The sequence below is a fragment of the Anguilla anguilla genome, chromosome 18 (assembly GCF_013347855.1).
Source record: "Anguilla anguilla isolate fAngAng1 chromosome 18, fAngAng1.pri, whole genome shotgun sequence".
NCBI lineage: Eukaryota > Metazoa > Chordata > Actinopteri > Anguilliformes > Anguillidae > Anguilla > Anguilla anguilla.
This window is the reverse complement of record NC_049218.1, coordinates 17,162,083-17,175,618: the sequence shown is the minus strand read 5'-3', so window position 1 is coordinate 17,175,618 and position 13,536 is coordinate 17,162,083. Positions and strand designations below refer to the sequence as shown.

The following is a 13,536-nucleotide window of genomic DNA, read 5'->3' as shown; positions in this document are numbered from 1 at the left end:
GTGTGTGCAAGTGTGTGTGAGTGCATGTGCGTGTGTGTGCATGTGTGCACGCATGTGTGTGTGCTTTATGTGTGTGTGTACGTGAGTGTGTATGTGTGCATGTTATGTGCCTGTGTGCCTAACATTCTTTAGCCAGAAAATAACAAGAAGCTAAATTAAATTCTACTCCTGCCATTTATTATCTAGGCATGCGGGACTAGTTGAGCACGGGCCAAGGGGTATTTCTGGCACAGCTTCTACCAGCACATTTAAACTCCCAAACCCAACCATGTGACCATGCATTCCTATGTATTTTTATGCAAGTAGGTATTTGTACATGAATATGTATGTGAGCACAGTTTTTTAAAAATAACCTGCTTTTGTGCTTTCCGCCATTTCGTTTTTTTTCCTTTTTTGTGGATCTTTCACAGTAACAGGGTTTGTGCACTTCCTCTCATTTTCCTGGTGTCCTCCTATGTTTCCACTAGCTACAGGTCCGACAGACAGCTTAGCCACGCGCAGAGAAAAGCCAGTAGCACGCCAGGCGCTGGCCAGTCTGAGAAATGACAGGGGCAATTAAGATATTGGTGTTGGTGTTTATGGCTTTTTAATGCAGCCGTGATCCCTTCTGTGTAATTGGCACTGTGATGAGAACATGGCCGCCGCTGTAATTCAGTCACAGAAGAGCGCACAGCTGTGCAGTTTAATAGCACTGACCCTGGAACGGTGTCACCCTTGATCAGCCATGTGGTAGGCGGCGTTTCTACCTCTCTCCCGCCCTTAATTGATCTTCCCCTTATCTTCCTCCCTCTCTCATCTGTCCTTCCCACTCCCTCCTTCCCTCTCTCCTTCCCCCTCTCTCCGTCCTTTATGAGAAGCAGCATTATGGTGGGAGCAGCCAGCTGGAGTCTGGGCTCGGAACACCACGCCGAATACCGAAGGTGCGCGTGGCTTTGATCAGGCATCAAAAGACGATCGTGGACAGAAGAGCAAAAGTGCCCAGTGGGCCAGCTTCAAACACACGCGTGTTTGCATGCAGCAGGCCTTTCCACTGGCTGCCGCGACAAACATTTCACATTTGCATTTTAAGCATTTAGAGCAGGGGTTTTCAACTTTTACTGATCCAGGGACCCCACCCAGGCTCAAAGCCATCCCACAGACCCTGATCATAAGGGTTATATCTTTACAAATTTCCCAAATCTTGCATATCAAGTCTGCCTGGGGAACCTAAACAGTACCTTTAAGGATCAACAGGGGTCTGCAGACACCCTGTCGAAAACCTAGGATTTAGAACATGGTGGAAACACCACCTTCTCTCAGATGTCATTGAGACATGGCATCCTACTTTGAAGGAATTTCGCACATCCACAAATATGTGTGCAGATTGATGATATCTGCAAACAACTGCATTTCCTAAGTGCCTGGATGTTCACAACCTCAATGTGCTTGAAGAATTGAAAGGTTTTGAGGAATCAGATTTGAAATCACAGCTTTTTTTAGGGTCGAAAAAGATGAATATAGCTTCCATGTCTCAAATTCAGCTTTCAATTGAACTGAAAAGGAATACCGAAGAAACGGAATGTCAAGGGCATCCGCACACGTTCAAGTTTTTGAAATTCATATTCAAACCAGAGCATTCATTTTCAAAGCCTTACACACAAATTCAAATAACAAAAGACAAATTCAATGTGATCAAATTCAATTTCAAAACTTTATATAGAATTTCAAATTATGACATACAATCATATTTACTAAATTCAAATTCAGTTGTCTGGTGGCAGAAGATTTAAACCTATTTATACCTACCAATTCAAGTCTCAGCGATGAGCGCAACGATGATATCGACAATCTCAAACGGTCCCTCGGTCCCTCGCTCGAGTATAAACTAAAAGTTGTTGCAACTGACTCAAATGTGCTCCATGCCGGTGGCAAAGATAACGGTAACTGTGAACTGGCCTTTAGGCCGCGATCACACCGGACGTGCTTTGTAGGCTTGAAAATGGTAGGCGCACTACCTATCTTGATTTTTATGAAGCCTACCCTGTAAAAAGCACTGGAGACATCTTTTCTGCTGTTGCTAGGCAACTGCACTCTGTTCCTGACAATCACTTGGCCGATGTCATCAACATCGTTAACAGCAATAGCAAAATAATTTCACCAGAAAGTTTGATTCTTTATTCGTTTTTTTTTTTAAACAATGGACAAGCGGAGAGCATTTTGCTTTGGTTCTTTCAGAGAGTGAGCAACAGAACGAGTTGAAAAACAAAAGAACTTTTGTGGAGTCGTACAGCTGTGGGTGGGTCGAAACGGGAACAACCAATTTCTCCTCCATCTGCTTTGTTTTTGACTGACTCTAATGGCAAAATCAAGGCCCGACTCTATTTCCGTGCGATTGGACGGCAGAGAAAAGAATGACAGTGATGAAGGGCACTTCATTCTTGGAGCACGTCAAAATAGGATCATTTTCAGCTCCATGCGCCCCTAAAAACAGCGAGGTGCCCCGGGCGGATAAACATCAGTCGCCTGGTGCGCAAAAGCATAGCAGAATACACATCAACCTCATTGCAGATAATTAGAAAAAAGGCACCCTCCAGTTATCAAAGAGCATCCAGTGTGATCACAGCCTAACAGCTTTCATTCTATTGAAGTCCAATCCATTAAGACAGCTGGATATTCACTGAAGAGAATCAGGTATAGCACCTTTGCGCAAGGGTACACCACCAGTGCCATACACCAGGGAATCTAAATCACAACCTTTGAGCTGCAAACTCTTTATGCTACATTGCTGCCCCCTTGAGTGATGGAGCGTGAGAGCATTCCCAGTTCCATACATCCGCGGCCGTCGGCTTGAAATCTAAGAACTAAATCCAGTGAGACGGAGCAGAAAGAGATCACAGAAAGGGTGTGACAACACAGGACATACAGGTGGTTAGTACAGGCTAAGAGCCTACCCAGAATCCCCTGCAGCAGACTATAGAGACAGACAACAGAAAAATTGCAGCTATATATATATAGTACTCAAATTCGAGTGAGAAAATGGCACATTCCAAACATTCAACAGCACAGAGACAGACATAAAAATGGGGAAAAAATAAATAAATTCTCTGAAGTTTTAAAACAATAAGCTGAGGGATTGATCTGCCTCCAGCAGACCCAGGGATAGAAAAGTCCGGAAAGGTTTTGTGTGAAACCCAAGGGGGGGGGGGGAACTCATTCACTTCAGCTAATGACCGTAGAGGGAGGCAGGTTTTAAAACGCTGGCTATTAGCCATAAGACAAACAGCAGCTTGTCCCATTTGTTCAGCAGTTTTTAAAAACAACATGGCCAGCAGAGGGTGATCCTCCTGTTTCTAATGCTGAAAGGAGACCCAGCAGGACGGAGAGTAAATCCATGCCCTGGAGCTCCAAAACCGGGAGAGGGAGAGATGGCGTCAGCCCAGCAATAAAACACGCCGCTCTCAGCGAGCTCCTGCAATGCAGCTGCCACGCTGCACCACTTCCACAGCGACAGTATTTCAGCCGTGCCTCTAACACCGTCTCACTCCTCTACAGCCGCGATTAGGGAGTCAGCTCCCATGCCCTTGGTCAAGGTCACTCAGCGAGATGGTGCCCCCTTCAGGCCTGGAGTCACCCTGTGCCTAACAATATGCCTAACGACTTAGATCCACAGGATGCCCTACGGAGATCCACAGAGAGAGAAACACATCCGGCATGACAACCAGGTTCAAATTCAAATTTGGGGTGATAGGGCGGCTCTGATGCTGAGGGGTCAAAGGTTGCAGACGAGCCTGAGCAGTGTGGAGTCTCTCAGGGGCGGGAGAAGAGCGGATTCAGAGCACCCGCCTTCCCAGGCATCATCAGCTGCATGTCCGTTTTCCAGTTTGTGTTTATTCACAAGCCAGCTATCGCTGAAAAATGCATCGCATTGGACAGATGGGTGAAAGGTCAAGGCACGCATGATCAAATGACTTACATATCAGATATGCATGTACTGCCCTGGACTGAAATTCAACAACACACATGAATTCATTTATGCAGTAAATATCAGCTTTAACCTGCCAGTGTCCCGGTGAGCTCATCCCGCTTCTACAGAGCACTGCATTGTGGGAGTAGTCTGTGCTGCATCTAATTCCCTCAAGATTCGAACATAAACTGCCAGTGTTCTTTGATAAATGTGAGAAATGTACTTGTGCAGAGAACAGAAAAGTGTGGGGGAAGGGATGTGTTTAACGGTTGCCTCTCTTATCGCTGTTTCAGAGCGAGAGCCGTGTGTGTGTGTGTGTTTGAACTACAAGCCTGCACCCCTAACAGTATGGTCAGAGCGTAAACAGGAGTGTTGGTGAATGGGGGAGGCAAAGCCAATTCACAGGTCGTATCTGATGATAATTGGAGGGGAGAGCAGAGCATCTTGATGTAGAAATCAATGCAGGAGTCCAGAGACACACAGATCACCTCCTCCCTTCCACTAGCCTGGGGAGACACGGGAGGCGCTGTGTTATGGGCATAAAGGAAGTGATGTATGTGATGCGTAAATAGGAGTTGAAGTTGTAGTCAGCACACTGGAATGGTGGATAAACAGCAGGAGAGGCAGTGAGTCCACAGGAAGTGACATAAAGTGGGTGGGCGTAAAGGGGGTGCTACGGAAAGCTCACATATTCCTTCACCTGCCTGCTGCTTCAACCCAGGATCGAAGAGAGAGACGCTGAGATAATTCCATTCGACTGGACTCCTGCTCCTGCTGCCTATCTTCATTCAGCAGCAGATATTTATCCACAGTAATATACTGCAAGAACACTGTTCACATATACCAAAATTGGAAAGTGTTTTTTGTGTGTGTGTGTGTGTGTGTGTGTGTGTGCGTGTGTGAAGCAGACAAGCCAGCACAATGAAGTCCTTTTATTCTGTCTTATCTCTGGGAAAGCGTATCTTTAGCTGGAGTTTGGCAAGATGACGTTCTGTGACACCAGCTGTGATATTTCTTTTTTTCCCCTGCATTAAACTCTCCTTGGTACTGTAAGTCTATTTCAGTTCCTCTCTGAGACAGTATCTTTAGAAGTAGAATTCAAGGGCTTTCGCATTCACCAGCCAGGCCTGAGCGCTGCATTCATTTTGATTTGATGAAAGACATTGCTGGTGTGTGCGCATGTACATGCTTGTGTATGTGTATGTGTATGTGTGTGTGTGTGTGTGTGTGTGTGTGCGTGCAAGCGCTTGCGCAAGTGTTCACCTCTCTCTCAAAAAAAGCCACTATCCTTATAGCCTCGCTACAACTTTGCGTCCATACAAATACAAACATTTACATCCCCTCGCAATGCCATTGAGCAGTTGGGCAGTTTTAATGTGCAACCGTGTGACGGTAAAAGAGCACAGTAGTTTGTGAATACAATGCCCCAGAGAGACATCTTTCATGGCGGAAGCCATTGTGGCTCTGTGGACAATAGAGCGCCCGTGTTTCCCGCATGGGTGGAACGCCAGCTCCTCTCGCCCACTATTTTGCGCTAGGCCAGTTTTCCCCAACAAATTGCACAAGCTCACAAGGTAAAATGCTGCTGGGAATCCGCCTTCTTTATTTCTATCATTTTTTTCCTGCGCCTTGCTCCCTTCATGGAGTGAAAGACGGACCAAAGCTGATGTAAAACTTACATTCCTGTTTTAACAAGCCACAGGAGAGCAGAAAACTGAAACTGCAGGGGTACTGTTCTATAGATCATTTTAAAGTTTTAAAAATGACAAAAGAAAACCAAAGTTTAGGCCAGCTTATTCAGCGACAAACCCAGGATCCTTTAAAGCTCTGCGTTTGCTCAAAGACGCCCGCCGTACCCCAACATGGCCACACAAACATGCGCCATTACCAGCATTCCAAGCCGCGCTGGTCTCATGACCACCCCAGGCATTACAGCCTCTCTCCAAAGCCACCCCCATGCTTCCCGAACCAGCGCACCCCCATACCAGGATGTACGAGGCTGTATTCCTCTGGGAAGAGGCACAGTCTGTCACATCAGATTTGTACAACTTGGGAAGATGTCAACAAATAAATGAGAAAGAAGAAGCCAAAAAAAAAAATGAAAAAATGAAAGTTGCCCGAGAGACCATTTAAATATGGAAAGAGCTGAGGGAGCTTACATCACCCGTTACTCTCAAAGGGAAATGACTGTCCCGTAATGAGTCTTCCTGCTTGTCTGTCGGGGGCCAGCGCTGGACAGTCGGGCTGTTCTGCGGAGCCCAGAGGCTGAGACCGCAGGGGAGGGGGGAGGGGCCCAACAGGAGGATGACTCACAGCACCGCCGTGCTATTTTTAGACCGAACCACAGGCCGTTTCTCCCCCTTATTTGTTTCAAATTCAGCATATTTACGGCTTACGGCCTCAGCCAGGGAGGAATGTAAAAACCCGCGGAGCAGTTGAACCCTGTTTAATAAACGCTGCGCAGCCAGCGATTGAATCAGAAAAATGTCAACAGAGAGTAATTCATCTCTAAGCAGTTTGCCCTCTGCAGCATGCGCCACAATCTCATCTCTTCGCAAAGTGCCAACGTGCATCTATTTCACAACAGGAACAGCCATGGCAGAGGAGGGGGGCGGGCGGGTGGGGCGGGGGGAGAACCTGCGAGTAAGCCAAGATGTCCTGAATCATGCTACAGCCGGAAGAACAGGGGCCGGAGCCGGTGTACCTTTCATTTGACCGAGACGCTATCATCTCAGAGGTCATTAGAGTCCAGTCAACGGCGAACCCAGCAGTGCGTGTGAGAGCTGACAGACAGAGAGAGGAAGTGAAGCTCTCTTCCCCTGCCACTCATTCACTCAACTACTCCTTCTGAGGCCATCAGTTTGCTGCACTTTGTTTCATTTGCCCTGCGATAGATTGGCGGCCTGTCCAGGGTGTATTCCTGCCTCTCGCCCAATGCACGCTGGGATAGGCTCCAGCACCCCTCCGCGACCCTGCTCAGGATAAGCTGGTATAGATAATGGATGGATGGTTGCATAATAATAATAATAATAATAATAATAATATTTATTTGTATAGCACCTTTCAAATTGCAGCTGACATGGCATCACAGAATAAAAAGAGGAGACAGCAAAAGACAAATATACAAAGCAAAAGAATAAAATACAAAAACAAACTGTTTTGCACCTTGCTAATAGCACTAATCAGTGCAACTCTTGACTGCCAAAACCAACATTTTATTACACCCAAGTACATATGCGAACTATACCATTTCAGGAAAGAAGTTGAGTGGCAGAAAAGCACTGTCTTTAGCAGCATGAGAACCAAATGGTCCATTGGGCTGTGGATGAAGTCCCCCTGCAGAAATGATGAATTGAAGAGGTCTTCAGTGCCAGGTTCCACTGAAGAAATGCGGCAGAAAAGGTCGGTGTTAAACCAACTATACCAGAGTTAATTCCGCTCTTGTGGAGGTGGGTCCAGCACCAGCTAAAGCACTCCATCAAGAGTTCAAATGACACTTCAAATTTCGCCGTAGCTATTCTGAAGACCGGTAAAAGGTAGAGATTTCAGTGTTTCAAGAGAACCAACCAACAGACGAACACCATTCGGCTGTAGTGACGGCTAAACCATTAAGGCAAACAAAGTGGGAAAAACACAGAGGGAGAGATGAGAGGGGAAAAAACAGATTAAAAGAACACTATTGCCCCTGCATGCAACATGCGGGCCATGTTACTGTACATGGATGGCGGTGCAAATGAACCATGATAATGGATTTTGCAAAGGCAGAGATCCCCAGTGAATGCTGAGATGCACATTTCAAGTGATCTTTATCTCTACACATATATACTGTTGTCTTTACTTGAGTTTCATATATGATTTGGTCTTTATCTCAGTAATATGTACAGTACACGGTATGGTGTGCTGTTTGTTTGAGCTGGTACATTGGCATATGAATCTTAATGCTTGGCATGTGTTGTAGTCTTTGTGTACTGTATTTTATACCTTTTATTTTATTTATGTATTTTATGTATCTTTTTATCTTTCCTTGTACAGCACTTTGGTCAACTTCTGTTGTTTTTAAATGTGCTTTATAAATAAACTGGTCTTTAGCTCAGTTCACGTATAGTGCAATCTGCTCCTGACCTGCACGCACAGTGCAATGTTGAGCATTTATTTTAACATCTTTATTTGAGCAGAAGGAAGGCCAGTAGCTCAGTTTTAATTCAGCGGTTTAGCCAACTCAACAGCCACAGCTCAAGCATGCTTGACTACCAACCATGACGACATGTCTGGACATGATGGGGCGGGTGGGTGCGTGGGGAGGGGTGCGAGTTGGGTTGGCACATGGGGAGAGGGCATGTGGTGGTTGGACGCATGGGGAGGGGGTACGGGGCGGGTTGGCGCGTGGGGAGTGGCTGGGGGGGGGGCGGGGGGCAGCAGCAGCTGAAGGGAGCTGCATCCTCAGGAGCGCTACCAGTGACAGACGTCACGCAAGAGAGGGGGCGGAGCAGGCATGGGGGTGGAGCAGGCCTGGGAGTGAGCACTCCCCCGCTGGGCACCCACAGGGCCCTCTCCTTATACTAATGAGAGAAACGAGGGCAGGCGCACATATGTGGGCCTGACGGAGAGGAGGAAGACGGGTATGAGCAGGGGGAAGGAGGGAAGGTGGGCACAGACAGGTAGAGAAGGTCAGCGAGAGGAGGAGGACAAAGCAAAGGAGGAGAGAGGGAGCATCGCCATGACGACAACTGCCTGGTGCACGTCTTCCCAATCCAACATAGAAGCTATGGAATCTGATCACTTCGCTGGGCCTTCCCCGGTGTTTGGGACAGACAGAGACAATGCCGCTAGGACGCTAGGACACGCACATGCACGCTCTCGCACGCTCGCACGCATGTACGCGCGCACACACCCACGACCGCACATTTGCGCACGTACACTTTAACAAGACAGCGAAGCACGGGGAAGGGTTGCTAGGCAGCAGGGCTTCTTTGGCCGGTGCTGTGCAAGGACCTGCAGTTCTTTCACCCCCTACAGTCTCCCCCCCCGCAGTACCACCCCCGCCCCCCACCCTCTCGAAGACAGACAACAACCAACGACAGAAGGATCAAAGTCTGTGTGTAGATAACAAATCGCTGAAGTGAATACTGTTTGCACACTCTTCACACATGTTTATCTTCAGTCATGGCAGGCTTTGGCTAGACCTTTCGATGCACTGCTTTCCTCTGAATCTCATTGCTTAAAGGGACTGAATGACATGAACAGGGACATGCATACATGTATGAATGCTATGCTATGAATACCTGTGAGAATGCTGCAGGGCGTCATGAAGACCTGTATGAATGCTATACCATGAATACATGTCTACATGTACTATTTCACAACTACTTCATGCTCAGGTTCAGCTGATATTGGCTGAAGCAGCCTGCTGGAGGGATTTTAACGGAAACAAACCATGAAAGGGGCAAATGTCCACTGCACTGCCACTGCTCCAGTTCAGCACCGGGGCACAGATCAAGGCTCTGATCACTCAGCTGCATGGATAACCACAAGGGCAGGACCGCGCTTTTGCACAGAATGATCTGAACGCATTCTGCTGCACATTACCGAGAGATTCAAAGTAATAAATGGCAGCTATATATCCTGCAGCTCTCCATCACCGGGGATAAACATACAGTAGCCATCATCGCCATGAATAAGCATCTTATATATAAATTTGCAAAACACAAATATAAAAGACAACACTAATATTATATGAATATAAATGTTCATTGTTCTGGGTCCTGTTGTTATTATGATTGTAAAGAATCTCATTTCAGAAAGCAATCATCATTTCCTGTGTTGTTTATTGCTCTTTTCTGGCACCTCTCCGCTGGCACCAGTGACAGGCCCAATAAAGACCGCTGAAGCAGAGAGAACACAGCACACGTCCTCCTTTAGCAGCCTTGCACAGGGCCAAGCCCTGCCACTACAGCACAGCGTCAAACTGATGGGGGGGGGGAGGGGCGAGAGAGCGATACACAGAGGCGTGGGTGGGGGGGGGGAGAGGGGGCGGGGAAGAGAGAGAAAGTGAATTAAACAGCGAGAGCCTAAAGTGGAGCCCCCCCCCCACCCCCCATCACAGCTCTAACGACCCCAGTGCAAATCAGCCTCAGGACTGGACAATGGAAAACTACTGCAATTAATGTCAACCGAATTACAGCACAGTGCTAAGGAAACTCTTAAGGGCACAAGTGTAGTGTAACGGTTAAGGAACTGGGCTTACAAGTCCAAGGTTACAAGTTTGATTCCCAGGTGTGGCATTGTGACATTATGCCCTTGAGCAAGGTACTCAGCCTGAATTGCTCCAGTAAATATCCAGCTGTGTAAATGGACTGTATGTAATAAAAAAGTAGGCTGTGTAAGTTACCCAGGAGAAGACATTTTTACTCACTGTAAAGACTCATTGGGAAACAAAAGCACAAAATCAATATGTCATGTTTTCTGTTCCTAACAAGACAACCGAAGGGTAATAATCATTGATTATAAAAATGCATTTTTCTCCATTTTTTATTTTCCCTCTCAATATTAATGACGACATTATATATTCAACATTATATACTAAAATAGTCCAATTAACCTATTAAAGTGCTAGACCATTGATTTTTGCCTGTTGATAGTCTTTTTCTTTGGTCTCTGAATAGAGCAATAATATTAGGCCAATAAATCAATTTGAGTCAAATCAAGAGGAACAGAGAGAGAGGGAGAGGGAGAGAGAGAGAGAGAGAGAGAGGGAGGGAGAGGGAGAGGGAGAGAGAGAGAGAGAGAGAGAGAGAGAGAGAGAGGGGGGGGGAGGGGGAGAGGGAGGAGAAAAGGGTTGAAGGCACCATCTTACTCGCGCACTTGTTGCTGAGCACACTGTTGGTAATTCAGACCCCAGCGTGGTTTTGCAGTGTGTGAAAAGCCTCGCTCCAGCAGCCTCACTACATCGCCCACAAACCCCCTCTCTGTCTCATCCCTTGGCCAAGCATCAGCTTGTCATCGCAATTGACTTGGCTTCCGCAGGTACATTTTTTGGAAGGCATCGAAATGTGAAACGGCACACAACCACCGTGAGTGGAAGTTATTCCTCAGCCCCCACCCCCCACCGCCCCACCACTTTACTGAGCACCAGGGGAGGGTGGGAAGGGGGGTTGGGGGAGGGGGGGGGGGGGGTGGGGGGGTTCTTGTCATGCCGTTCGGTCGCTCCACATCGACTGTCTACGCACACGGCACCTGCGTCGGCCTCGTTCCTCGCGCTAGTCGCCTCCATTTTGTGTGAAAAGCCAGCGGCTTCGACGCCCCTTTTCCTTACAGGTGTAAAGACGCCTTCAGACACGCCGACGTGGAGATGCGCGCACACGCCGGCTCAGGACGCAGCCACGCTCGCACAGCGACTGCGGTCGCATTAATCATGCAGGACGGGCCATTAGTTCATCAGCAGCTGAGGCCCGCCTCTCCGCGTCTCCCGTCAGAGCGGGCTCTAAAATAAAAAGCGGGAAAGGGGATGTCTCCCCGCCTAACATGTTTCAGCAGAGCGCCGTGTCTCACTGAGAGCACACACCGCACCCGCTTTCACTCCCCGAGCAAGCGCCGTGTCTCACTGAGAGCACACACCGCACCCGCTTTCACTACCCGAGCAAGCGCCGTGTCTCACTGAGAGCACACACCGCACCCGCTTTCACTACCCGAGCAAGCGCCGTGTCTCACTGAGAGCACACACCGCACCCGCTTTCACTCCCCGAGCAGAGCGCCGTGTCTCACTGAGAGCACACACCGCACCCGCTTTCACTACCCGATCAAGCGCCGTGTCTCACTGAGAGCACACACCGCACCCGCTTTCACTACCCGAGCAAGCGCCGTGTCTCACTGAGAGCACACACCGCACCCGCTTTCACTACCCGAGCAAGCGCCGTGTCTCACTGAGAGCACACACCGCACCCGCTTTCACTCCCCGAGCAGAGCGCCGTGTCTCACTGAGAGCACACACCGCACCCGCTTTCACTACCCGATCAAGCGCCGTGTCTCACTGAGAGCACACACCGCACCCGCTTTCACTACCCGAGCAGAGCGCCATGCCTCACTGAGAGCACACACCGCACCCGCTTTCACTACCCGAGCAAGCGCCGTGTCTCACTGAGAGCACACACCGCACCCGCTTTCACTACCCGAGCAAGCGCCGTGTCTCACTGAGAGCACACACCGCACCCGCTTTCACTACCCGAGCAGAGCGCCGTGTCTCACTGAGAGCACACACCGCACCCGCTTTCACTACCCGAGCAAGCGCCGTGTCTCACTGAGAGCACACACCGCACCCGCTTTCACTACCCGAGCAGAGCGCCGTGTCTCACTGAGAGCACACACCGCACCCGCTTTCACTACCCGAGCAGAGCGCCGTGTCTCACTGAGAGCACACACCGCACCCGCTTTCACTACCCGAGCAGAGCGCCGTGTCTCACTGAGAGCACACACCGCACCCGCTTTCACTACCCGAGCAAGCGCCGTGTCTCACAGCGAGCACACACCGCACCCGCTTTCACTACCCGAGCAGAGCGCCGTGTCTCACTGAGAGCACACACCGCACCCGCTTTCACTACCCGAGCAGAGCGCCGTGTCTCACTGAGAGCACACACCGCACCCGCTTTCACTACCCGAGCAAGCGCCGTGTCTCACTGAGAGCACACACCGCACCCGCTTTCACTACCCGAGCAAGCGCCGTGTCTCACAGCGAGCACACACCGCACCCGCTTTCACTACCCGAGCAGAGCGCCGTGTCTCACTGAGAGCACACACCGCACCCGCTTTCACTACCCGAGCAGAGCGCCGTGTCTCACTGAGAGCACACACCGCACCCGCTTTCACTACCCGAGCAGAGCGCCGTGTCTCACTGAGAGCACACACCGCACCCGCTTTCACTACCCGAGCAGAGCGCTGTGTCTCACTGAGAGCACACACCGCACCCGCTTTCACTACCCGAGCAAGCGCCGTGTCTCACTGAGAGCACACACCGCACCCGCTTTCACTACCCGAGCAAGCGCCGTGTCTCACTGAGAGCACACACCGCACCCGCTTTCACTACCCGAGCAAGCGCCGTGTCTCACTGGGAGCACACACCGCACCCGCTTTCACTACCCGAGCAGAGCGCCGTGCCTCACTGAGAGCACACACCGCACCCGCTTTCACTACCCGAGCAGAGCGCCGTGTCTCACTGAGAGCACACACCGCACCCGCTTTCACTACCCGAGCAGAGCGCCGTGTCTCACTGAGAGCACACACCGCACCCGCTTTCACTACCCGATCAAGCGCCGTGTCTGTCTGATTCATACATTTACAGCTTTGAATAATTCACGTGCAGCTTCGCGGCTCCGTATTACGCCGATAACATATGCCGAGATTCTGCTATAACATCGCATTTAACTGCGTGTGCATGCCATGTAAACTTAAATGTGAGTGTATATGTGAGATACACTTAACTGTGTTCATTTCTGTTTTATACTTAACCGTGTTTCTGTATGAGAGGTACATTTTAGTGAGTTCATCTCATTTTTAACACATAACTGTGGGCTTCTGTTAATATATTTCACTGCACTGTGCTG

General features: G+C 49.3%; 1 protein-coding gene across 2 annotated transcripts in view; it reads right to left on the bottom strand.

The window, feature by feature from the left end:
* The window catches only part of LOC118218058 (pro-neuregulin-3, membrane-bound isoform), a 353,663-nt gene that overhangs the window by 169,839 nt on the left and 170,288 nt on the right, over positions 1-13,536 (bottom strand). The gene's annotated exons all lie outside the window — the stretch shown is intronic.